At 47.0% G+C, this 24,469-nt stretch overlaps 1 long non-coding RNA gene across 2 annotated transcripts in view; it reads left to right on the top strand.

Annotated features, from left to right (window-relative positions):
• Window positions 1-24,469, top strand: part of LOC130708440 (uncharacterized) — a 44,596-nt gene that overhangs the window by 8,432 nt on the left and 11,695 nt on the right. The window contains exons 3-4 of one of the 2 annotated variants that reach the window (XR_009008649.1): window positions 12,012-12,145; window positions 16,420-17,319. This is a non-coding gene — a long non-coding RNA (uncharacterized LOC130708440). Of the gene's footprint in view, window positions 1-12,011; window positions 12,146-16,419; window positions 17,320-24,469 lie in introns of those variants that run through there. The other variant, XR_009008650.1, reaches the window with a different exon arrangement.

The raw sequence follows: 24,469 nt of genomic DNA, 5'->3' as shown, positions 1-24,469 counted from the left end.
GGAAGCTGGATTGGGTAGCCATGGGTTATTTAACGTCCTAAGAATTTAGTCCAGTGTTTCTAAAAATGGGGTCATGAGACTTTGGGGGCTGCAAAAATATTCTTGGGGACTCCTTGAGTTATGAGAATTTGTTTCATTGCTTTCATTTCCTTCTCCTTTTACAAGTTTTATAGACAGAGCTTCTCTAGCAGTGCTAATTCACCATTGCAAGACTTTTTTCATACAATAAGACTTCATTTTATTAACTTAATATTTTTCCAACCCAGGTTGGAGGACCTGGGAGGACTGGGGTGGCCTGTGAGAAGTATTTTCCTTGAAAGGGGATTTATATGGTATTCAAATTCTAGAAATAGTGCTTAGCTTATATGTATCAATATGGAGTTTTCAAAGCACAAGAAGGAAAGATGAAAAACTTGATTCATGAAATGGCCAAGAATAAGAATAAAATACTACAAAGCAGGTGGCGGTGACAAGATGGTGGTGGTTCTGTGTGTCATTGTTAGTGGTGGAAGGGAGGCAGGAGACATTTTAAATAATTCATTCAACAAATATTTACTGAGTGTTTACTATATGTTGAGAACCCATAAAACATAAGCACTGAGGAGACAGGAAAGTTATTCAGTACCTGCCTTCCAGATGGTCATGGTAAACGGGGCTGGTGTACAAGTAGAGCAAGTATTGTAGTTTAGTGTGATAAGGGCTGTGTTAGAACAAGCATGGTGGCCATGGAGTCCAGAAGAAGGTGGATTTGGGTATATGGAGAGAGCATGGACAGTGGGAAGGTAACTTCTGAGCTGAGCTGTGAAGAAAGGGTAAGAACTCTCAGACAGAGGAAATGCAGCAGAAAGAATTGCTTGTGCAAAGGGGGAAATGACAGAGGAGTGAGTAATTCACTCCGACTGGAGTATGAAGACCGTGGTGGTAACATTTAGAGGGCTGTATCTTGAAGGACTGTGTGGACAAAATGGAGAAATTTGGTCCTTTTCCTATAGCGATAGGGAGCCATGGGAGGTTTGTACACAAGAAAGTGACACAGTCAGATATGAGTTTTAGAAAGATCCCATTGACAGTTGTTTGTGTTGAGGGTAGACTGGAGGCAGAGGGGGATGAGTAAGGGGGGATGGATTCCGTTGTCCAGGGGAGAGATGATATATGCTGGCCAGGACTGTGGCAGAGGATGTGGGTAAAAGGGGGTCGGTGCTGGGCTGAGTGATATTTAAGGAGACTAAAGGGAGATTAGATATGAGAGGCGATGGAGTAGGAGACTCCAAGAAGACTCCTAGGTTCCTGGCTTGAATGCTGTTTGCTGAAATCAGGAGAGGATCAGGTGGGGTGAAGACAGTTTTGTGCAGGTTGATTTTGAGGTGTTCCTGGGAAATCTAAAATGGAGCAAAAGTTTGGAGGGGAGACCAGGAGACTCTTCTTTTCCCTCCTGATCTCATCATGAAATTGTTTCATGAACTTAACTTCCTAGCCACATAATGGGTAAGACAGGCAGTTCTGTCATTGGGACTTAGACCTGAGTTTGAATTCTCTTCCGTTAGTTACTTATTCGGTGACTTTAGGCAGGTTACATCCTGCTTGAGTCCCGTCTAATTTCTGAAATGGAGAAAATAGTGTCTATGTCATGTTGTGTCTGGGAAGCTTAAGTAACGTAATGAATGTAGTAGGTGTACCAGGAAGGGTAGTTCTTTCCAACTTGCTTTGTGTTTATATCTTCAGCTCTGCTTCTCCTCTAATCTTCCCAGTGTAGCAAATTCTTAAAAGTTGAAACCTGAATTTCTTTTAGGGAAGATGTTGTCTTTGTTTATAAAAATACCTTCTTGGGGCATAGGGGCCATAAGAGGTAAAGCATTAGAAAGAGATGCCCAAAGTGTTCTGTTTAACTTAGTAAGGAAAGGTGAGAGGGAAGGGAGGAAGGGGAGAGAAGGGAAGGGGATGGGGAGAAGGAAAGAGAGCTTGCGGTAGTGAGAGGGATGGGAGATTGTGGTTAGTGAAAATTCCTTGATGGTGGTGGGACCAGAGGATATATTAGAAACCATGATATCTAATGTTTGCTAAAAAGTTATTTGCATTCATATGATATAAATTCCTTCTCTAGCCCCTTACCCCAAATGATCAGTAAAGTTGACTATGCCCAAGAATGCTCTGTGTGCATGAAATGTTTCTGGTGACAACTGTGGATGGAATTGAGTTTCTCATTGGGTCTGGGTGGTGTGAGATAAGGTAGAACATGATCAGAAGGGAGATGTTCCATTAATAGAGCAAATTCTACAGATGCAAGAAGTCAGAGTTAGGATGACTCTGGAGAGCTGTGTGCTTCCACAGGTGTGGAATGGACCTGATTGACAAACCTGATTATCATCTTCATTCATGCATTCATTCATTCATTTCTTCAACAAATATTTATTAACTGCCTACTATATGTCAATCACTTTCATAGGCACTAGGAACATCTCTGTAAGCAAAACAAAGTTCTTGCCCTTAGAGAGCTTGCATTCTTATTGAGGAGAACTACTAAAAATTAATAGAAAAAATATCTTATATCATGTCAGATAGCAATAAGAGTTATTAACAAAACTAAAACAGAGTAAGCAAAGATACAAGGGTGGTGATTTAGAAAGGGTGATTCGAGAAGTTCTCCTTAAGGAGGTGGCATTTGAACAGAGACCTAAATTAAGTGAAGGGGAAAGTCATAGTTAGATCCTGGTAGAGCTGCTGGACAGACATAGTAAGAGTTTTCTCCTCATCTCCCTTGTGACCTTGGGCAAAGGACAACTTCTCAGCCCTCAGTGTTCTCATCTAAGACTAGGGTTGATATCAACTTCCCATGGTGGAGGTAAGCGTTCCAAGAGATCACAAAGGTTATTTGGAAATAGAAAATGCAGCCCACATACAAGGGACTGTGGAAGACCCAACCAAGGATGGGAGTTAATTCCACTTCTTGCTGTGGGAGTTTGGTGTGGATCATGTCCCGGGTGAGTTGTGTGAGCTCTCTTGGGGGATTGCCAGGTGTGGGAACTAAACTTGAAGATGGACCATGTATTAGAATGTGAATGTCCAAACTCTGCTGAAGTGACCTGGGAGAAGTGCCTTAATACAGACTATTTCCAGAGTCTCACGAATTCTGTATTACAGCAAGTCATCTCATGATTTTGCAATTCTCTTGCTGATAATACAGCCCCTGATGTATTTAACATTACGACTCAGGCAGAAAGACCTGATAAATCTTGGCTGCATAATGACTTGGCTACCTGGATCCATTCCCTGCTTAACCCTTCACCCACTGACCAGTCCCTTTTGAAGAATTACATTGAAGAATCTGGCGTTGTCTTCACCTTCCCCTGGCCTTGTGGATATTTGTCATTCCTTCTGGCCTCTGTGGCAGACATCTTTGGTTGCTTACCCAGTAGCCATTATTCTTTCTTATTATTGAGGCTGAAAATACCATATATTGTTTTCCTAGCCTCCCTTGCAGCATGGAGGTGTATATCAGTTATCTCTTACTGCAATAGTGCTGTGTGAAAAACCTCCCCAAAACTCAGTGGCTTAAGACAATAAGCATTTATTTAGCGCATGAGTCTGGGAGAGTCGATTTAGTCTGAGCTCAGCTGTGGGTTTCTTTTGGCCTTAGCTGGGCATACTCACATGTCTGCTGGTTGGCAGCTGGCATGACTGAGTTCTCATCCTCCATCAGGGTAACTCAGGCATGTTCTAATGGCAATTGCAGAGAATTAAGAAGTGGAAATACACATGGCCTCCTTAGAACTAACATGTCATCACGTCAGTCACATTCAACTGGCCAAAGTAAATTACAAATCCAGCTTGGATCCAAGGGATGGGGAAATAGACTTTGCCTCTTAGGTAAAGAAAAATACAGAAGCTCATGGCAAAGGTTATAAATACAGGGAGAGGAGAAGAACTGGAGCAATTATACAATCAACCATACTATATGACCTAATCCTAGATGATTCTATGCCTTGAGGCTATATTGCAATCATGAAAGAACAAGCCTAAGGACCAAGTCAATATAGTGAGAAGCAGAAAGTTGGAAAAAGTCCAAGTTCTTGACCATGTAGTAGTTGGTCCTCTGGACAAACCCTAGAGTCACCTGCCTATGGATATCATGTTATGTGAGATAACACATTTTTCTCATTGTTAAATCACTCAAAAACATTGGATATTCTGTAACTTGCTGCTGAAGGCATTTCCAGCTATATTAACCCATGAATTTTGGCCTCCCTTTTCTCTGTTTTGGGAGTTTGCTTTATGAGTGGAGATTGAATGCTATGACAGATGCTGGGCTTGCTGGATGATTGCATTCCCAGTCTCGCTTGTAGCAAGGTTATAGGCCCATGATCCAAGTGTTCACATACACCCCAGATTTTGAATTAGAAAGTAGCAATATGAAGAAATGAGATGGACCACTTGGGCAGTGGTGGCTTTGATGGCAGTTGCCTGTGATGTCCTGATGCCCCATTGCCACCTTGGAATAAACATCACGGCAGTTAACCCAGTGATCCACTGAATGAGACCCAAGAGAGGGAGACTAATTGATCCAGAAAAGAAGGTTTATCAGAACACAGAGGGCTGCCTTGATGCTGGGCCAGCATCTACCCCACACCTGGCAGCACTTTACATACCTGCAGAGGACAAAGAAGACCTTTCTTAGTTGAACCTCATCATATGCTCCTTATCATATACTCATTATTGTGCAGAAGTGCCTTCCAGAGACAGGCTCCAAGAATCCCACTCCCAGTGACCTCCTGACTCCCCTCTACCTTTACCCCATGGGCTAGTTTGATCCTTGGATTCTAGTCTCTGCCTTTGGTCTCAGGCTGTCTTTAGTGTGGACCTCTTAACATTTCAAAGCCGACTCTCTTGCTGACCCATAAACCCCTGGCTGTGGTTTCTTGTCCATACGTTGCAACGTCTGCCACGTCACTCTGGCTCATCCTGTCCTGCTACCCATGACCCTGCATTGACGAGTAAAGACATTGTCTGTCACACTCTGTTGTGGTTGGCTGCACACTTGTCTTCACCTCCCACCAGCCTCTACGATTGTTCAGGGCAGGAACCCATCTTCTCAAATCACTGTACCCTCAATGCCTAGAGCAGCCTTCGGAGTATAGCAGATGTTCCACCCAAACAAGGGTCCAAATGAAGCGATAATAGAGTCAAACTAGAAGGAAGCAGTGATCATTCAGAGCCAAGGCAGGTTCATTAAAAATAAACCTTGTTTCTTTCTTTTTTGTTTCTGATAGAGAAAGTAGCCTATTTGGGGGATGCTTCCTAACTCTTAATCTGGGTTTAAGGTCAGAAGAAAGGCAAAAATACACAGATGACTTCTGTTTGGAGATATTTTCCTAAACCTTAGCCCCATACTTCCTCTGTTGTGACACCCATCACTCTTAGTTGGTGCCCTTTTCAGTGTCCTTTTCACCCTACTCTGTGCTCTACAAAGGCAGGGAAAAAGTCTATCTTGTGACTGTATCCTCAGACGCCAGAACAGAGAAAGGCACACAATAGGCACTTAATAAAGAATGAAAGAATGAATTGACACTGTCCCTCTTGTAGAATAATGCTCCCCCTCAAAGATGCCCACGACCTAATTCCTGAAACCTACGAATATGTTAAATTATACAGCAAAGGGGAATTAAGGTCGCAGATAGAATTGTGGACTCTAATCAGCTGACTTTAAAATAGGAAGATTATTCTGGATTATCCAAGTAGGCCTACTGTAATCACAAAGATCCTCAAAACTGGAAAGGGAGGCAGCAGAGGAGATCAGAGTGATGCAATGTGAGGTCTCCACCTGCCATTGTTGGCTTTGATATGGTGGGAAAGGGCCACGAGCCAAGGAATGCAGGTTCCTCTAGAAGCTTGGGAGGAGTTTCTACTTTGTGCTAAGTGCTATTCTAGGCACTAAGGATACAGTGATGGGACCTGCTGGCCTTTAGAAGCAAAGAAATAGATTCCTCCCTAGGATCTCCAGAAAGGAATACAGCCCCGCCGATACCTTGATTTCAACCCATTGTTGGACTTCAACCTACAGAACTGTAGGACAAATAAATTTGTGCTGATTAAGCTGCTAAGTTTGTAGCAATTTGTCACATCAGCCATAGAAAATAAATACACCTCCCGCTATGTTCTGAATGTTTGTGTCCCCCTAAAATTCATATATTGTAATCCTAATGCCCAATGTGACGGTATTAGGGGGTAGTTAGGTCATGAGGGTGGAGCCCGCATTAATAGGATTAGTGCCCTTAGAAAATGGACCCCAGCCCCTTCCGCCACATAAGAGTACAACCAGCCAGAAGTTTGTGACCCGGAAGAGAGTCCTCACCTGACCATGCTGGCACCTTGATCTCAGACTTCTAGCCTTTAGAACTGCGAGGAAGATTTCTGTCGTTTATGAGCCATCCACTCTGTGATATTTTGTTATAGCAGCCAAACAGACTAAGCCATCTCCTCTTACCTCATGACCCTGAGGGGATGTCCTGCTCATTTTAAGGGTCTCTCCCAGGTGTAGGAAAGCCCCTAGTGGCAGGTTCCAGGCTCTGTGTTTGGGCTTGTCCTGCCTATTCTTTGTGTTAATGACTCAATGAGGTCACTGTTGGTATTACAATGCTGTGAGACCTGAAGGGAAAAGCCGAAGTGGAATTATGTGTTCAACTGTTTAAATATGAAATTTACTGCGGAAATTGTAAAGTTCCGTGGATGGGGAGATTTTGAGTTTGAGAAAAGTCAGTAGAATGATGAGGATGGTTTTGTCAATGGATGGCCATTTGGTGGTGTGGACTAGCAAGGCCAAACCCAGGGCAGCCTTAACCCAGACCTTTGAATCTTAAATTTGTTATTCTAGAGGCTTTTACTTAAAAAAAAATCTGGACCAAGACTGAGACTCTGGGAAACTTGTTAGTGACCCTCAAGTGTGCTACTAATCAGCTATGTGTCTAATTAACTCCTTTGGGCCTTAGTTTCTCCAACTGTGAAATAGAGTCCTTTTAGCTATGAAGTCCCTGGATCTGTCTGGAATAGGAGCCGCAGCTTGTCAGCCTTCTGTCCTCCAAGCCTATTTCAAATGTCATTGTCTCCTAGTGGCTTTCGTTTATATTTTCCCTCTCCCCAGGCAGAGCTGGGTGTGCTCTGTGTTTCATTCGTTATCTATCTAGCTATCCATTTACTTTCTGCTGTTTTATATCATAAACATTTATCTTCAAGCTTATACTCTAAATGCATGGACTTATTTATCTTTGAAGCCCCAATGCCTGGGAAATAATACGTGTTTAATAAACCTTTGTTAACTAAAATTGAATTCAATTTGAAATTTGTTATATAGTATCATTTAATCTTACACATTCCAGCTAAGCTTAACAACTACCTGGTCAAATCTCTTTGTATCAGCAGGAAAACTGAGATCAGCAGGGAAACTGAGAGGGTGGGAAAGGCCTCCCCAGAGCCCCACACAGCACGTTTGAAGCAGAGATTAGAACTCATGTGTCCTGATTTATGATCCAAAGTCCTTCTTATTCTATTAAGTGGCCTTTCATCTCTGTCTTCGTTCAAGTGAGTCTAGCTGTTGTACTGAGAGGTCCTAAAGGTTGACGACTTCACACAAGAGAGGTTTTAGACTGTGTTCACATAAAGTCCTCTGGCTGAGTCCTCACATAGAGTCCTCGGCAATACGAGGACTCTGCCATCTTCAACATGTGACCTCCAAGGTCACCTTGGGCATCAGTGTCCAGCTGGCAGTTGGAGGAAGAGAGAGAACAGAGGAATACATGAGGCTCTTTACGGGCCAGGCCTAGAAGGGATACACTCTGCTTTGGCCCATATTCTGTTGGCTGAAACACAGCGTGGGAGCCAGCTAGAAGCAAGGAGGCAAGCAAAGGCTGATTTAATAGACAGCTGCCAGTCTCTGCCGTGCCATCCAAGTTCCGGGCATGGGTTTCGATTTCTATCATGACAATTTAATGTTTTACGTACCTACCTAAACGCCTCCCGTGAGCTAAAAGGCTCCGAGTGAGCTAAAAGTGTATCACATAGTGTTGATACTATTATTATTTTTGTTATTTGCACTAATAAGAGGGGGGAAGTGGCAGACGGGAGTCAACTTGAACAACTTTGCAGGGTTTAACCCAAAACACATTTTGCCAGGCAATTTCCCCTTAATCTTGAAACCTATGCATATTTCAAGGGAAATTTAATCCTTGTGTTTCTGATTCATTTGCACTTAACTCATCAAAATGTTGCTTTGTAAGGCGTGTTTGATGTACAAGAAGGCTCATAAGCCCTTTCATAAGCCTTTCAAATGCCTTTTCTCTTTGAAGCAGAAGTTTGCGTTCTTCCAGCGCTAAACAGAGCTAAAACCAGAAAAAGCCTTCAGTTGCCTTTCCACCCCAGAGGCCACCGATTAGTGTGGTTTGTTGGGTCAGCTGTGGACTCTGGTGAAATGCCCAAGGAGAGGGAGTGAAGACGTACAGCTGTTTCACGCTCTTCTGCCTCCAGGCCTTGGCTCCTCCAAAGCCTGAGCTCTTCCCTCACTGCTAACTTACAGCCAATACCTCCCCCTCCTCCAATACTCAGCCCCTCTCTGAAGACCTGTTAGAAAGAACTAAGCACTCCTTCCTTTTTAATCCATTATATCCTACCATAATAACAACAACAACAGTAATAATGGTTAGCATGAATTGAGCACTTCTTAAGTGCCAGGCACTCTGCTAAGTGCCTGACTTGTGTTAACAAATTTCATCCTCCCAACAGCCCCATAAAGTAGGCATTATTTTCAGCTTCCTTTTACAGATGAGGAAACCGTAGAAAAAAGTGGGAAGGTCACTTGACCAAGGTGCCACAGTGGGAAAGCCAGCATGGCATCTATAGCACTGACTACATTTAACCAGGGCACCCCTGGGCTCGCTGAAAGGAGGTGCTGTTTCCTGTGTCTGTACTGATATCAGAGAACCTGGCCCCGAGAAGGTCCTCTGTCACCGCTTGAGGGGCTGGACAGTTTGGCACTGACAAGCACGGAGTCAAGTCCTGCCTTTGCCATTTTATTTGCTGAGATCCTGGAGGAGATATTTAACCTCCAGATGCCTCGTTTTTTGTCTTCTGTCAAATGAGGATGGCGAGAGTACTTGTCTCATAGGGGTGCTGTGAGGACAAAATGAGCTCGTACACGTAAAGCTCTTAGAACACTGCCTGACCCACGTGCTCGGTAAATGTTAGACATTATAACCGAAGGAAGAAAAGGAGGTGTGGACGGCGTGCATACCTCAGTTTAAAATACTGAAGGGTCAGTGAATGTGTTGGGAGACAGACTCAGACTCAGAAAAGGTCTCAGCAGCTTACAACTTGAGCTGGAATCCCACAAAATGAAACACAGAGGGGATAAGCAGCCATCCCGTGCTTAGGTCTCAAACATCAGCAGCACCAGCTTAGGACAGGGGGAGATAAGGCTAAGACCTAGCAAGTGTCAAAGGTACGCAGGTATTAATGTTGACAGTGAGCCCAACCCTGGGGTGTGTTACCGCCCAGCTTAAACCTTGTCAGCAGGAATGTGTTGTCTAGAACTGGGAGGACGCTCTCGTGTTCTCTTATGCATTCAGTCTCTACCGGGAGAAATGCAGAAATGTATGGCATCCTACTTAATGATTTTCACCTCTAATATTTTTTTGGATTATAAAATATATTCACTGTTGACAACTTAGAAACTTAGAGAAAAATGAGGAAGAAAACAAGGTTATCCATAATTGTCCAACCATCTCTTAATAGTTTGGTATTTCATTCTTTGTAGTCTTTTATAGACATATTCTTAACACAGATGTGAATTGTAATTTCTTGGCCTCCTGAGAGCTGGGTAAATTTGGCCTCAAATCCTTATTCCATACTTTGGAGAAGCCCCACTATCTCAAGATTTCTGCAGATACCTCAGGACCTTACATTTTTATCACTGTCACTGACTTAGATTTCTTGTCTCTCCCAAATTCTTGTTCTTGAATTTGCTTTCGGTTCTTCATCTTTGGAAGAAGTCTTCCCGTCATGCGGGGAGGGGATGGCTCTTTCTTCTTGGTTGTCCTGGCCAATGCAAATACGTATCTGGCTGTGGCATGACATGCAGAAGAACTTTCACTGGAGGACAGGATTACGGGGAGGAGGAGTTGCATTCCATTGCATTCAGCAAACAACTGAAGCAAACAGCCAGGGATCACGCTCCAAATCCACTTGTTCTTCTTTTTTTTTAATTGAAGTATAGTTAATGTACAATGTTGTGTTAGTTTCAGGTGTACAGCAAAGTGATTCAGTTATATGTATATATTCAGTTATGTATAAAAGAATCTTTTTCAGATTCATTTCTATTATAGGTTAATTCAAGATATTGAATATAGTTCCCTGTGCTATACAGTAAGTCCTTGCTGATTATCTATTTTATATATAGTAGTCTGTATATGTTAATCCCAAACTCCTAATTTATCTTCCCCACTCTCACTATCCCCTTTGGTGTTGGTAAGTTTGTTGTCTATGTCTGTGAGTCTATTTCTGTTTTGCAAATAAGAAATATTTACAAAATAGTCACAAAATATTTTCTGTTTTGTAAATAAGTTCATCTGTATCTTTTTTTTTTTAGACTCCATATATAATTGATACTGTATTTGTCTTTCTCTGACCTACTTCACTTAATAGGATAATCTCCAGGTCCATCTATGTTGCTCAAATGGCATATTTCATTCTTTTTTATGGCCAAATCCACTTGTTCTTATTCAGTCCTTTCAGTAGCCCTGTCACAAAGCTTGCTCACCGGCCACATCAGTGGTACCCAGACACCTACCACCTCTCTGGTTTCCTCCCCGAACTCACACTCAACCTCCTCCTCTCCTCATTCACCAAGTTGCTTGGGCCACAGCCTTAGGGTCAACTTTGACCCCTCTCGGCTCTATTTTAAAATAGAATGTGAGTCTGATCACATTTCATCACCCCATCCCTGCCACCCTAGTCAAAGCCATGAGCTACCTGGATCATTGCAAAGCTGGTCTCTTCACTTCCACCATTACTCCCTATGGGACGTTCTCTACACAGCACCCAGAGTGATCTTCCTCCCCTTGAATCCTGCCCATGGCTTCCCATCACACTCGGGATGAAATCATAGTCCTACTGAGGGCTTCCAGGATGCTTCACGGTCTGGTGTCTTGCCTTCCCTCTGATCTCATCTCTTGCTGCTCCAGCAGCAAAGAAAGGCTTTGCTGTTCCTTCCTTGTGGCTTTTGCACTTGCCGTTCCCTCCGCTCAGGTATTTTCCCGAGATACCTTCATGGTCCTCACCATGGTCCATACATACTGGGTGTCCCAAGTTCAATTCGAGACCAGGGGCCATTGATCCTGAGGCCAACCCATGCCTGGAGGAGGAGGTGACATTAAGGTTGAAGGCTGAATTCCTAACAGCCAGGAAAATAAAATATGATGAAGTGGATGTTCTGATGAAACTTTTTTAATGGAAAGCTACAGATCCTGTGTGGCTGCACTTTGAAACCAGAGAACAAGCAGTTGCTAAGCTCTTTGCAAACGGGCATGTTGATATGGGAGCCATGGTTATGGGATGATGCTGGTCATAATATCCCTTCAAATCAGGGGACCTTATTTCCTCCATTAAACTGTCAAGGCTTTACTTTATTACTTCCTTTGAGAGAGAACTTTTTTATCCTTTTTTTTTCTTTCTGGTTGTCCCTTATTAACTAACTCAATTCATTTGAAGTGGAGCTAAAATTAGGCTCCTGGTAGCCTCACTGTTCCCACCCTAGTCCTGGTCCTGCCCTCTCTGGCCACACAGAACAATCCTGCTTTCTTTGTCCTGCGGTGACCATAAGCAATTTGTATACCGTAAGCAAGTCACCCGAGTCTCCTCTTCTCTTGGTTAAATAATTCCAATTTTTTTCATCCATGTGTCAGAAATATGGATTTTAGGGAGGCTCACAGAATCGTAGTCTGGGTAACATTCCCTTTTCTTCTGTCCCTCAGGCACCACGGAAAGATGCTCAGTAAACTTCAGCACCTGTGGCTTGTGGTGGAGATGCTGCTGGTGAAACTCATGTAAAGTGAGCCTGTAGGAAGCTGCGGGCGCTGCTGCAAGCACTCTGCGTGCATTCATCGAGGTAAGGACTCTTACCAACCTCACGATACAACGAGGAAACCAAGGCAGGTAACTTACTTAAGGTCACTTAGTAAGTATCAGAGGTAAGATTCAAAACCAAGGCTATTTATGACACTAAGTGCGTGCCTATTATTTGCCAAGTGCTTTTCTAGAACTTATCGAATCCTCCGTTGAACTCTGCGAGATAGGCATCATTACTTCTATTTTATGGACGAGGAGGTGGAGGTGCCAGGGTTATGTAATCTGCCCAAGGTCACCCAGTTTGTAAGTGACAGAGCCTAGCTTTGAACTAGGTCTGTGCTGCCTTCTGAGGAAGGCTCTCTACACTGCAGGGCTGCACTCTATCGCCCAGATTCAAAAGGAGATCATTAAACACATGCCCTTCCCTGCACCCACATCCAAGCATCACACACGCTGGGAAATAGCTCTCCGCTCATTATGTGTGGTGGGTGAAGTTTATATATAAGGCACCGTGACACTAATGCCATTATATTAAAAGTGCGAAGATTCCAATAAGTTTCCAAGCACACGTGTTACAGTAGAGCTGCCTCTCTCTCCCCAAGTGAGTGTACAGCTTTCTGTTGATTTGCTTCACCTCACACAGTTATTACAGCGAGATTTCCCCCAGTGTCCCAGGCTCCCTTCAGCTCTCATTTAGATTTTCCTCCTAGATGCAGCCATTTAAATGCATATCAGCAGCAATTGAGCCCACCAGATTTCTTTCCCGATTAGCTGGGAAGATGGTCCTGTTAGTTATCTATCTGTGAGCTGAGCGAAAAATCTGGCGGGCTGGGCAAAACTGCTTTGTGACGTGACCTGGTTTTGTCCGTGTTGGCAGAGGGATGACTTGCAGTGAGATCCTAGGTGGTGTGAGAAGGGGGAGGGGCTTGTGGAGGCTCCCAGGAATGGAGATGGGGAAGGATGCATAGAGAGAGAAGTGTGTGTGGGTTTGGGTGCTTGAAGGATGGGTGGGCATGTGTATCAATAGAATGGTGTTAATAGGTGGGATAGCTTGTACATCAGAGTAGGCTTTAAATGAGACTGAAGAGAGGTACACATAAGGTAGTGGATGGTTGGAAATTGTTTGGATGGATGGATAAGTATGTCATTGGGGTCTCTGAGGCAGCTCATGGCTCTGTTCATGGACCCCTAGGTTTAGGAAGGCTCACCCACCCAGCTGGGGAGTGCTGGCTGGATGGGGGATGGGCCTCCCAACATGGCAGCCCTCCCAGGCAAGATTTAGGGCAGGGATTGCAGAGGGGAACTGTATACCGGGAGTTCAAGCTTGTTCCCAAAAAGGAGGACTGAACTGAACTGAGCATGCTCTGTTCACAAATCAGATATAAGTCTCCCCAAGTCCCCTGGGCAGAGGGAGTAAAGTGATAGAGAGAGCAGGGGTTACACTAATTGCGCTCTCACTCCTTGGGGGAAACAGCAGGGGCCGAGAAGAAGGGTTCCCTATCATCACACATGTAGACTGTGAGCTCTACCACTGCTGTCCTCCCAGCGCCCAGCACAGCTCCTGACCCCCAGCAGGCACTCCATCGTGGGTGGTGGGAGAGGATGACAGTGAGAGGGCAGTTACAGCGTAGGGAGAGGTGGGGACGCATACATGTTGGTACAGCATACAGCATGTCGTGTGCAGTGTGTGCGTGCATAGGATTCTCCTATAGTTGTGGGACAGGTGCTCCTAGGGATGGGATGCAGATGTGGAGGTTGACTGTACGGACAGGTGATTGGGTGATGCGTGGGTTTGATGGTATCTGGGGTCACAGGTGTGTGTGCAGGGGTGGGAGCGAGGGTGGATATTTGGAGAGGCCAAGGAGTGTCCCTAAGAGCTGTGCTTGTATGAGGGAGGGCTGCATGCATGGGTGTGTGTGTGTGTGTGAGAGAGAGAGAGAGAGAGAGGAACAGTCAGTTTGTAGATGTTTTCCTTTCCTTTTTCTGCCTGTCACACTCTCATTTCCCTCTTCTCTTTCTGGTCGCTGTCACACATTTTCTCTTTCCCCCTAAGGCATCCCGGAGAGTGACAACGCACTGACCTCAACAAACATCCTGGCAATCACACCCCACGCCCACACACGATGCTCGTGCTCATGCGTGCCTGCACACACACACACACACACACACACACACATGCCTGTGGATGACCCAAAGACATGCATGCTCTGATCTGAGCTCCACATGCCAGGCTGTCTGCAGAGCTCCCTGCACCATCTCATTTAATCCTGATGAGGCAGGATTTGTGGGTCCTGAGTCTGAAAAGAGAGGGAAGGGAGGCTCAGAGAGGCGAAGCGGATCGATCACTGACTCCCGTCTCATGGTCGTCCGGTGGATACATCTCTTGGCATCCCCGCTCCTTCCCTCTGGCAGGGAGGCAGACCCCTTCCCCTTTCCCTGCCTACCCCTTTGGCCTCAGCTCCGCCCTGACAACCCACCACCCCTTCCCAGGCCTGACAGCAGATTCCTAAGGCCCCGGGCCTGGGATGCTGAAGGCTGCTGGCTGACCCGGCAGCCCAGCAGGCCATGGGCAGAGTGGAAGAGGCTCAGGTTTGCGGTCAAGGTGCACTTGGCCTTGGATCCTGGTTTTATGACCTAGTGATGTGACTCTCCACCGGGCACTCCCCTTTTCTGACCTCCACTTGCCTCCTCTGTGAAATGGAGATGCTAAAACCTGCCTCCTGGGGCTGCTGAGGGAGGTGAACAGGGTGCTACTCACAGAATGCTTGGCTCAGGGTAAACATCTAGGAAAAGTCTGTTCCTTTCCTGCACACAGCTCCTTCCTGCCTGGATCACCCCACTTAACCTCCACGCCCTCTGGAGCCTTTCTGCCATTGGAGCACAGTTAGAGGCCAAAGCCTTGGCCATCAGAAAGGGTAGCTGAGGACATCAATCCACCTCTTTCTCCTGTCTCACTTTCCTTCAGAGCTACAGTTTATTCATTATTTCCTTTTAATTGCTTATTCCCTCCCTGACATCTTTATCAACCCCCTCTCCTCAAGATGTCTGAAATCGAACTCAAGTATTTGTCCCCAAGGCTGCTCCTCTCTTATCTCTTGTGTCTTGTAAGGACGTTACATTGTAGGTACCATTATTTATTCCTATATTACAGAAGAGGAAACCAAGGCTCAGAGAAGGCAAGCAACTCACCCAAGGTCACACAGCTAGTCAAGTGTTGGAGCTGGAATTGAAGCTGGGGGGTCTCTCTGAACCTAAGCTCAGGCCCTTTCCCTCTACCAGGATGCCTGCCTTATGTGACAGTGCCCATTGTGAAGGGTCCAGGGGGGAGAAGATCACACAGATGCCCCCCTCCCTCCCAGAGGGCCCAGCCGTTCTCTGGCCTGATGTGAAAGCTTCTTGTAGAGGCTTGGAGGTTAAGCCAAGGTGCTTCCTCTGTCCCTCCTTGGTCACACCAGCAGCATAATCAGCCCATTAATCAGTCACCCAAAGTACTGAGAAACCTTCCCTGACAAGCTGTGGGGCTGGCCCGGAGGCGGGTGGGGCGGCTGGAGCGTGTCAGAGGGAGCGGCGGGACGCAAGCCCGGCTCCATCCATAATTTAATACCAGGGTAGTGTCTTCCATCCGCTTCACCTCAGCTAAACGTTCAGTGCAGTTTTTTCTTTCCTTCTTCCTTTTAAAATATCGGAGGGCGATGAGGAGAGACGGCCGAGGCTCATGGTGAGATCCCTGGCACTGGGGTGAGCCACAGCGGCTCAGTCTCCAGCCTGGCCACTTAGGAATTGAGCTGTGTGGCCTGGAGCAAGCCCGTAACCTCCCTGAGCTCCAGAGCCCCTGTTTGCAAGGCGGGGGTTATAATCCATCCTTTCCGGGCCCGATGTGAAGACAGAGCAGAGTGCCCACGGGCATATGTCTGTTTCCAAAGCTCGGCTCCGTTGCTCTGTTGCTAAGTGACCCAGGGCAAGTCACTGCTTCCCACGGGGCCTCAGGATTCCCATCCTGTAAAACAAGGACAAAGGGATCTTCCTCCTGAGGCAGAGGCAGGGATTAAATGAGCTAACCTATGTGAGCCTGTAGCATCTGCCTGGCACTTGATGCGCAAGCAAACCCCCCCACCCCAAACAAACAAAAAAGTCCCCACGGTCCCAGACAAACCTATGGTTTTCACACTTTCCAATGAGCCTGTGCTACAGCGATGATGGCCCAGCCTCTGAGAGTTCCATGAACTTGTTCAAGGTCAGACAGCTCAGGGAGGCAGCATGAGATTCAAGCCAGGCAGTCACGCTCAAAGATGCCTTCTTTCTTTTCCTCTACAGATGCCACAGAGGCAACTGGGATGCACCCAGACAGGAGGCTTCGGACACGAGGGGGAGACACAGATTATCTTGCTTGGACTGGGGCTGTGGGGATGGACTGTCCTGGCCCAAGGGGTAGAGGGTGTTTATCCTCAGAAGCATTAAAGCAGAGGGCGGATTCCTCCCAGGGCTTTCAGTGTGATTTAGAGGGAATCAGGAAATCAAATGATGCAAACGTCACTATTTGCTGGTTAATATGCGTGGGGAGCAGTTTGGGGAGCCTGAGGCGTGGAGAGGCTAACGCACTTGACCTCTTACCTCATCACACAGCTGCTGCACGGCCACCTGGCCCTGCCTGGACTCATGGTTCCCATCCGCACACCTCCTCGGACAGGCTGCGATGACAAAAGCCCATGGTGTGTCTTGGGCATCCTCCCCACCTTGGCCGCCCCATCTGATACCAGAGGGCAAGAGCCAGGGCGGTGAAGACATCCACAGCCCCAGGTGCTCGTGGAGACATGCCCCTACCCAGTGATTTCCTCCAGCAAACCCCCTCTCAAGGATGCCCGGTAGCTGCCGAGCACACAGTCCCTCTAAGATGCTCCGGAGGCCTGTGGCGCATTGCTGATCCTTTTTGCCAGCTTTCTCTGTGGACAACCGCCCCTCTGGAATCAGGCGGTGGCAGAAGAGAGATCCCAAAGCTGCCCAGGGTTGGGAGGGGCATGTCTCCTTTAAAGACAGTTGAGGTATTCAGTTTACCAGGCGTCTGCCCCGCCCACGCCTTCTCTCCGGTCCCCTCCACTGGGGACTGGGTCTCTCCTCTCCTGGTTATCGGGACTTCAATTCCCAGCAAGTGAGACTAAAGACTGCAGATTGTCTTGTGCATCTCCCTCACTTGTGGTGGGGAAACTGAGACTAGAGAGGTGGGAGGATCTGTCCTAGTCAGTGGAGGAAGTCTGAGGTACAGCCAGGGTACCTCATTTCAGGGGATGCGAGGGCTGTGGGCAAAGGCCATTCCCTTCCCTTGCCACTTTCCATTCCTCCTCCCCCTCCCCCTCCCCTCCTCCCCCTCCCCTCCTCCCCCTCCCCCTGCCCTCCTCCCCCTCCCCTCCTCCCCCTCCCCTCCTCCCCCTTCCCCATCCTCCTTTTTCCCCTTCTCCTCTTTCCCTCCCCCTTCCTTCTCTCCCTCCCCCACCCTCCTCCTCTCCCTCCTCCCTCTCTCCTCCCTCCTCCTCCTCTTTCCCCTGTACCTCCCTTTCCTCTCCCCGCCCCTTCATCATCATCATCCAGAGACAACAGCAATCAATAGCAGACAAGCAAGACTTCAGTGACAACTTGCTCTGTCTGCTATTGCACTAAATTCTTCTTATTATTCATTTTAACTCCCATAATGACCCGACAGATTTTATTTTTCCCATTTCAGAGATGGGTAAGGTGAGATTTAGCAAGGTTAAGAAACTTGTCTCAAGATCACACAGCTAGCAAACACAGGTCAATCTGGCCAGCATTTTAACCACTACACTATTCTGCCAGGGACTCTGATGGGGGAAGAATTTGAGAAGTTCTGTGACATCTCCAAGCCTCAGTTTCCTCAGCTGTAAGGTGAGGTGCTTAATGACAACACCCCCACCTTGCCTCCGAGAATTTCGGGAAGGGTCTAGTAAGGGTGGAGGAGAAAGGGCTTTGTAAACTGTAAAGTGCAGTAGGTCTGATGGTTTGCTTAGAATGGGCACACAAACAGGGTTTCCCTTGGCTATTTATCTCCATATGCCAACTGCCTAGCTCAGCACCTGGCATACCTTCGGCAGGTGGATAAAACATACTTAACTAATAAACTAACGATTATCAGGCGGTTATGCACTTTCCCTTCCCCCGCAATCTTATTTCCTAAAAACATGGGGCTCTGGTCTATCGAAGGGGACAGGGCTTTGTCAAACTGATGGGAAATGTAGGGCCATCTGGTACCTAAAACCTTTGCATCTCTGTCCGGCCGCCTGCGGGAGGTCTGGGGTCTGGATGGAGGTGTGGCTCTGTCCTGGCAGCCTCCAGGGCTCAGCATCCCCTGAAGGTTATCAGTGCAGGTTTAGAAAAAAGGCCTGGAGCTGAGGGAGAAGGAGGCAGGCAGGCTGTCCCTTCAAAGCTTTGTCTTCTTCCTTTTTTATTTTTTAATTTCATTTTTTTCTTTATCCAAAGGCTGCAGAGCTGAAATAATTTATTTTGGATTTGAATAGGATGTGATAAGCCGAAGAAGGGCAGCCAGGGTGGACATGGTAGAAGCATTAGGTTTTAAATTAGTCATTTGATGCTGGTCCGGGGACCGGAGCAAGGGCTCTGGCTGACAAAGAGGCGCCTGAGTCCCCTTGGCTGACTGCAGTGGTGACTGGGCGGGAGGGGACGGGAGGGTGCCGAAAAGTCTGCTGCGATGGATTAGGGGTCGGGCTTCCTGGGGCCACCTTCCTGCTTTTACCTTAACGATCGTCCCAGGCCTCCTCGTCCACCTCCCTGCTTCCGCTTACAAGCCGCGTGACCTTGGGCAAGGCACCTCATCTCTCAGAGCCTCGGTTTTCTCATACATAAAATGGGGATGAGAGTCATTCCCTCTAACACAGACACTGCCGTCTTTTTCTATACAAGGGTCAGACGGTGAATATTTTAGGACTTGTGGGTCCATCTTTGTTGCAACCATTCAGTCCTGCTATTATAGTGAAAGCAACCATAGCGGACACATAAACAAATGGACGGTGGTGGTGACTGTATTTAAAACTGTTATTTACAAAAACAGGCAGCAGGGGGCATTTGGCCCACAGACGGTGGGTAGTTGGCAGACTCGTGTTCTAACATCATTGGGAAAGCTCCACGGGATATGTGGGATACGGGTGTAGTGCCCAGTCCGTCACCTGACCTAGGCCCTCCAAAGTTAATTTTCCTCTTAATATCTGCCTCTTCAATTCAATCTCCAGGGATGGAGCGTTCCAAATACCAGCTCTGATCATCTCACCGTATCTGCTTAAAGCCCCCAGTGGCTTTCCCCGCTGTGCACAGACGAAGCCCGAATGCCTTTTCTTGACACTCAAGGCCCTTCAAAGTCGTCTGCTATTTCCACAGCCCTAATCATTTTATTCCCTGACTAACCAGATCCCGGTCCCTCTCAGGGGATAAGCTGAAAGCTCTCGGCTCCTGTTCCTTTGCATTGGCTGCTTTGGGGCTTCCTCTCTGCACTTGGTGAATTTCCCCCATCCTTTAAAGCCCACTCCATGGGCCCTTACCCTCCCAGCCTTCCCTGAGCCCCAGGCAGAATCACCTGCCACCTCTGCATATGAAGGGGATCCTGGGTAAGGGTTGTATTTTACTCGTCTCAGGCTGAGGACCGGTGGGGTCAGGCACTGAGTGGCTTCACTGGAGACAAGCAGGAAAAGGAGAGAGCGCAGAGGCTGTAAGCACCTCCACCCTCCACTTCCTGGGAGCTCCTTTTGTCTTTGCCTTGGAGAGAATGGGATTTGCTGCTTTAAAAGACTGATTCCTTTATGCTCCCCTAGTCTGTGGTGGGTGGGTGGGTAGCAGCGTGATGGGCAGGGAAGAGACTGGCTGGCACAGAAGGTTTCCACCTTATTGTTACTTATGATTTACAGAGTTGGGTGATATCTGGGGCAAATCTCTTTATCCCCACAAATCTATTTTCTTAGCTCTAAAGGAGGCAAGTGCCTGTTTCACAGAATGGTGAGGATAATAGAAATAATCATTACAATTATAATGGCAAACATTTATTGAGTCCTTATCATGAGCCAGGAACTGTTCTCAGCACTTTACAAGTATTAACTCACTGAATCCTCACAACGACCTTTGAGGTGAGTGCTGTGTTTATCCCCAGCTTTGGGTGAGAAAACGGAGGAACAGTGGTATCCCCAGCAAGTAGCCTGCATGGGTGAAATAACTCCAGAATCTGTACTCTGTCAGTTTGCTCAATGAATGGGATGAGGGTACACATGCAGTGTAGGACATACACACGCACATAGTAGGACCTCAAGAAATAGCACGTCCTTCCTGCCCTTTGCAAAAATGTTTAAGGCCAGATGTGAGGGATGGATTTGGCTCGACTGGGGACAAGGCTGGTCTGTAAAGTTTCTCTCTCTTTCCCATCTTCTTGCCAGGGGAGGAGGGAACATCTGGGCGTGCTGTGGGTGGGGTGGCTAGGGGCACCCGGGGAGGGTATACTGTGCTCTGCTCAATCTCACCTGCACCCATTAACCAGATGGGATGAGGAAATGAGTCTCAGAGTGCAGTGGGGACAACGTGGGAAGGAAATAAACACCTGGCAAGAAAGATCTCTATTTTCTCTTTAGAGCCCATTAAGTTTAAGGAAATTCGTGAACTTAGCGCAAAACTAATTAAGCTCAAATAGGGATGCCTAAGGGAAGGCAGCGAGTGCAGGGAGGCCTTGGTGGTGAGGAAGGCGAGCTCTGGAACGGAGGGAGACCTCACAAAAAGGTGGGATAAAGGAAAGACTTCTGGGTCTTGACCATCTGGGTCCAATCTTTAATTCCCTCACTGATTCCTAATGGGCAGGGACGGTAGTGGCAAGTACATAGGGTTTTGTGTCTGACAGGGTTTTGTGACTTTTCCATACACAAGCCTTGATTTCTCATCTGTAATATGGGAATATCTGCCTTGAAATGAGGTAACGGTGTTGAACATCTGACCCTGTGCCTGGCACAGTGTTGATGCTCAGGAAACAGCGGTTGTTGTGGTGACGGAGGCGTCCTCTGGTCCAGATGGGACAAGAAGAGTTCCTTCTTCCCCCCATCCTCACAGCTCACTCAGCTTTCCCTCTGGCTCTTCTCTCTACTCCTGTGCAGACTGATTGCATTAAGGAACTCTGTTCTTCTCCTTTCCTTGTGCTCTGTAACTCTGTAGGGTCCTCCTTTCTGATGGCAGCCTCAGCCATGTGATTTCTGATAGCCAATGAGATATCAGTGCATGTGACACAATCTGAGTCTTGGAAAAAGCTTGCACATTGTGGCTTGCTCTCTCTTCTCTTCCTCCATGATCCCCTGGAGACCATTCTCAGATGATCCTGCTGGAGGATGAGAGGCACGTGGAAAAGAGCTGAGTTACCCTGGTTGTCCCAGCCACGGTCATTCTGGACCATCTGACTGCCAGCTAACACTGAGCTACATGAAAGTGTCAGCCAAGATCAACAGAACCACCAGGTTAAGCACGGACTCGTGATCAAAAGTCCATGCCTATGTTTGAAGCCACTGAGTTTTGGGATTGCTTGTTACACAGCATTTACTGTGGCATAAATAGCTGATACACTACCCATCAAGTTGTAGTCAACTTTCAAAGCTCAATTTGAATTCCCACTTCCCCAGGAAGCGTTCCCAAGGCCACCATGTGGAAGTGATCCTCCTCCTCAGGGGTGTACTCTGCAGCTACAGGCTGCAGACTTTGCTATGTCTGTGAGCTCTGTAAGGATCAGAGCAGCGTCTGAGTGCCTTATGTGGGCTCACTGCCCAGCACCGAGCTGAACCAGGGTAGAGTGTGAGAGGATGTCAGATGATGAAAGACTGTGTTCCGCAGGAGTGAGTCGGTTCATGCCAGGGTTCTGTTCTCCACCCCTCTCTCAACAAAGTGTCCAGGGAAGGGTGAAGTTTGGATCTCGGTTCCTCTTGCATTCCCCAGAGAGGGTATCAGGAGCCATCCCACCTAGTGGGCTAAGTTCTTTTTTGTATCTTATATTATGGGATGTTTAAACTTCTCCGTGTGGCAATAATGCCAGCAGTGACTATGAAACTATTACCACGTTTCAGGCCAAATGATTCCCATGGGTTATCTCAGTGAATGGTCATAACCCCCTGTGAGGGAGGGACCACCATCACCCCCACTTCATACATGAGGAAATGGAGACTTAGAAAAGTAGACAAATTTGCCCTAGGAGACATGCCGAGTCAGTAGCAGAATCACGGTTTGAACTGGACCACGGAGCCCGTGGTGGTGGGTATTGTCCTTGACTTGTCCTGTAGAGCAACGGAGCACAGAACCGGGAAGACTGGGTGGATTGGAATGGAAGCAGATTTCAGCTCCAACAAGGAAAGCAATCAAATCGATTGATTCAAACAATCACATAGGGTGGAATCATGTTCTCCCTCCCCAGGTTACTACTGCTGGCTCCAGAACAGAGGGCTCGCAGAAGTTTGAAGGAGAAATCTTTCACTGGGCGTTGGCCTCTTGTTGGCTGCAAGCCTTAGGAAGAGATGTTGAGATGATGAGAGAGTCTGCATCTTGGTCCTGCATGTTGGGTGGAGCAAAGGGCCACATGCCACTCGTCCACAAAGAAGCACAGGGCGGCATTCCCATACCCTCTGGGCCCAAGTGGGGTGTGAGGCAGACAGGGTCCCCCAAGTTGCTGGGTGGGTGGGAGGCTGCTCTGTAGACCCACCTCTCACTGAGGCTGGCCCTAGGCTTGGGGGAGTCATAGAAAGCCCATTCTGGCCTCATGTCAGATTTGCCTACTCCCATCCCCGTATATAAACATTGAAGCTGATATTATCCCCAGCTGACTAATCTCTTTCATAATTGATTCAAAATTGGAGGGGAGAAGGGTGTGCTTATTTATCACCCTCAAGGACCTAAAAGAAAGAACTTTAGAGGAAGGAGGTAGTGAGCCTATTGTCGTTAAAGGTGTGCAAGTAGAATCACTCTATATTGGCTTTTTTTGAGAATGGATTAAATGGCTTTGGGTTTCCCTAAAATGCTAAAATTCTGTGATTTTTCTTTGAAACCACCCATAGGAAAATTTTAGATAGTACACAGTGTTAAAACTGGCACAATTACAGGAGCAGTTTTGGTCAAAGGTTGATTTTCATGATTATATATACCCTTCAGCCCACGTATTATAATAAATAGCACATCAACATTTTTTTTTCTTCTGGTTCTGGCAGGACCATTATCAAGAGAAGAAAGGCTCTAATGACAACTCCCTGCATCTCTCTAAAAAGGTCTTTCATGTCCAGCCTCAAAGCACACAGGGGGGGAGGCAGGTCTAGCTGTGTATCTTCCCGCTGCCATCCTCCTGTGTACCACCCATGGTCTCTGCTCTGTTTGGTCCAAGGCTGGAAAAATGCCTTTGCTGCCATGGGCAATGGCCAGGAGGATGGTGCAGGCAGAGATTTCCTGGAGATAAAAGACAAGCAGAGGGGAGATGTGTGTGAAATCATGATAATGTGGATCCCCTGAGTACTAGTGAGAAAGAAACACCAGGTTACCAATGTTCCTGGTGGGCAGATAAGGAAGGTGTAGCACTACATTCAGAAAAGAGCAAAGTAATGTGTTCTGAGCCCCTACTGGGTGCTCTGCCCTTTGAATACACATACATATTCTTCCTCATAGCAACCCTGGGAGGTACGATGCTGACCCCATTTTATAGATGGACTAATTGAGGCTCAGAAAGGATGAAATGACATGCCACAACTCACACAACAAAGGCGTGTCTGAGTTGGACTTGGAACACAAGCCTGTGAGGGGCTAAAACCAGTCCTCTCTTCACTGAATCAGGTCTGATGGGGGGTAGACGAATTCAAAGAAAATGTACTTTTCCTACTGTGGTAAGCTGAATAATGGCCAGCCCAAAGGTGTCCATGTCTTAATCCCCAGGACCTGTGAATCTTACCTTATAGAGTAAAAGGGAGTTTGCAGGTGTGATCACGTTAAAGATTTTGATTTGGGGACGTTATCTGGTGTGCCCTAACAAGAACCCAAAGGTTCCTTATACGGGGAAGGCAAGAACATCAAAGGCTGGCAAAAGTGATGCAATGCTGGAATAGAACTTGGAGTCGTGTGGCTAGAAGCCAAGGAGTGCTGTGACCTCTAGAAGCTGGAAGGAGGCAGGGAAAATTCTCCCCTGGAGCCTCCAGAAGAAACCAGCTCTGCAGGCACCTTGATTTTAGCCCCTGAGGCTCATTTTGGACTTCTGACCTCCAGAACTATAAGCAAATACATTTGTATTGTTTTCAGCCACCGAGTGTGTGTTTATTTCTGACAGCAGCCATAGGCAACTAGTACACACACCATCTTT

This window comes from Balaenoptera acutorostrata, chromosome 6, assembly GCF_949987535.1.
Source record: "Balaenoptera acutorostrata chromosome 6, mBalAcu1.1, whole genome shotgun sequence".
In the NCBI taxonomy this organism is placed as follows: domain Eukaryota; kingdom Metazoa; phylum Chordata; class Mammalia; order Artiodactyla; family Balaenopteridae; genus Balaenoptera; species Balaenoptera acutorostrata.
The sequence above is the reverse complement of the archived record's forward strand: the minus strand, read 5'-3'. Positions and strand labels throughout refer to the sequence as shown.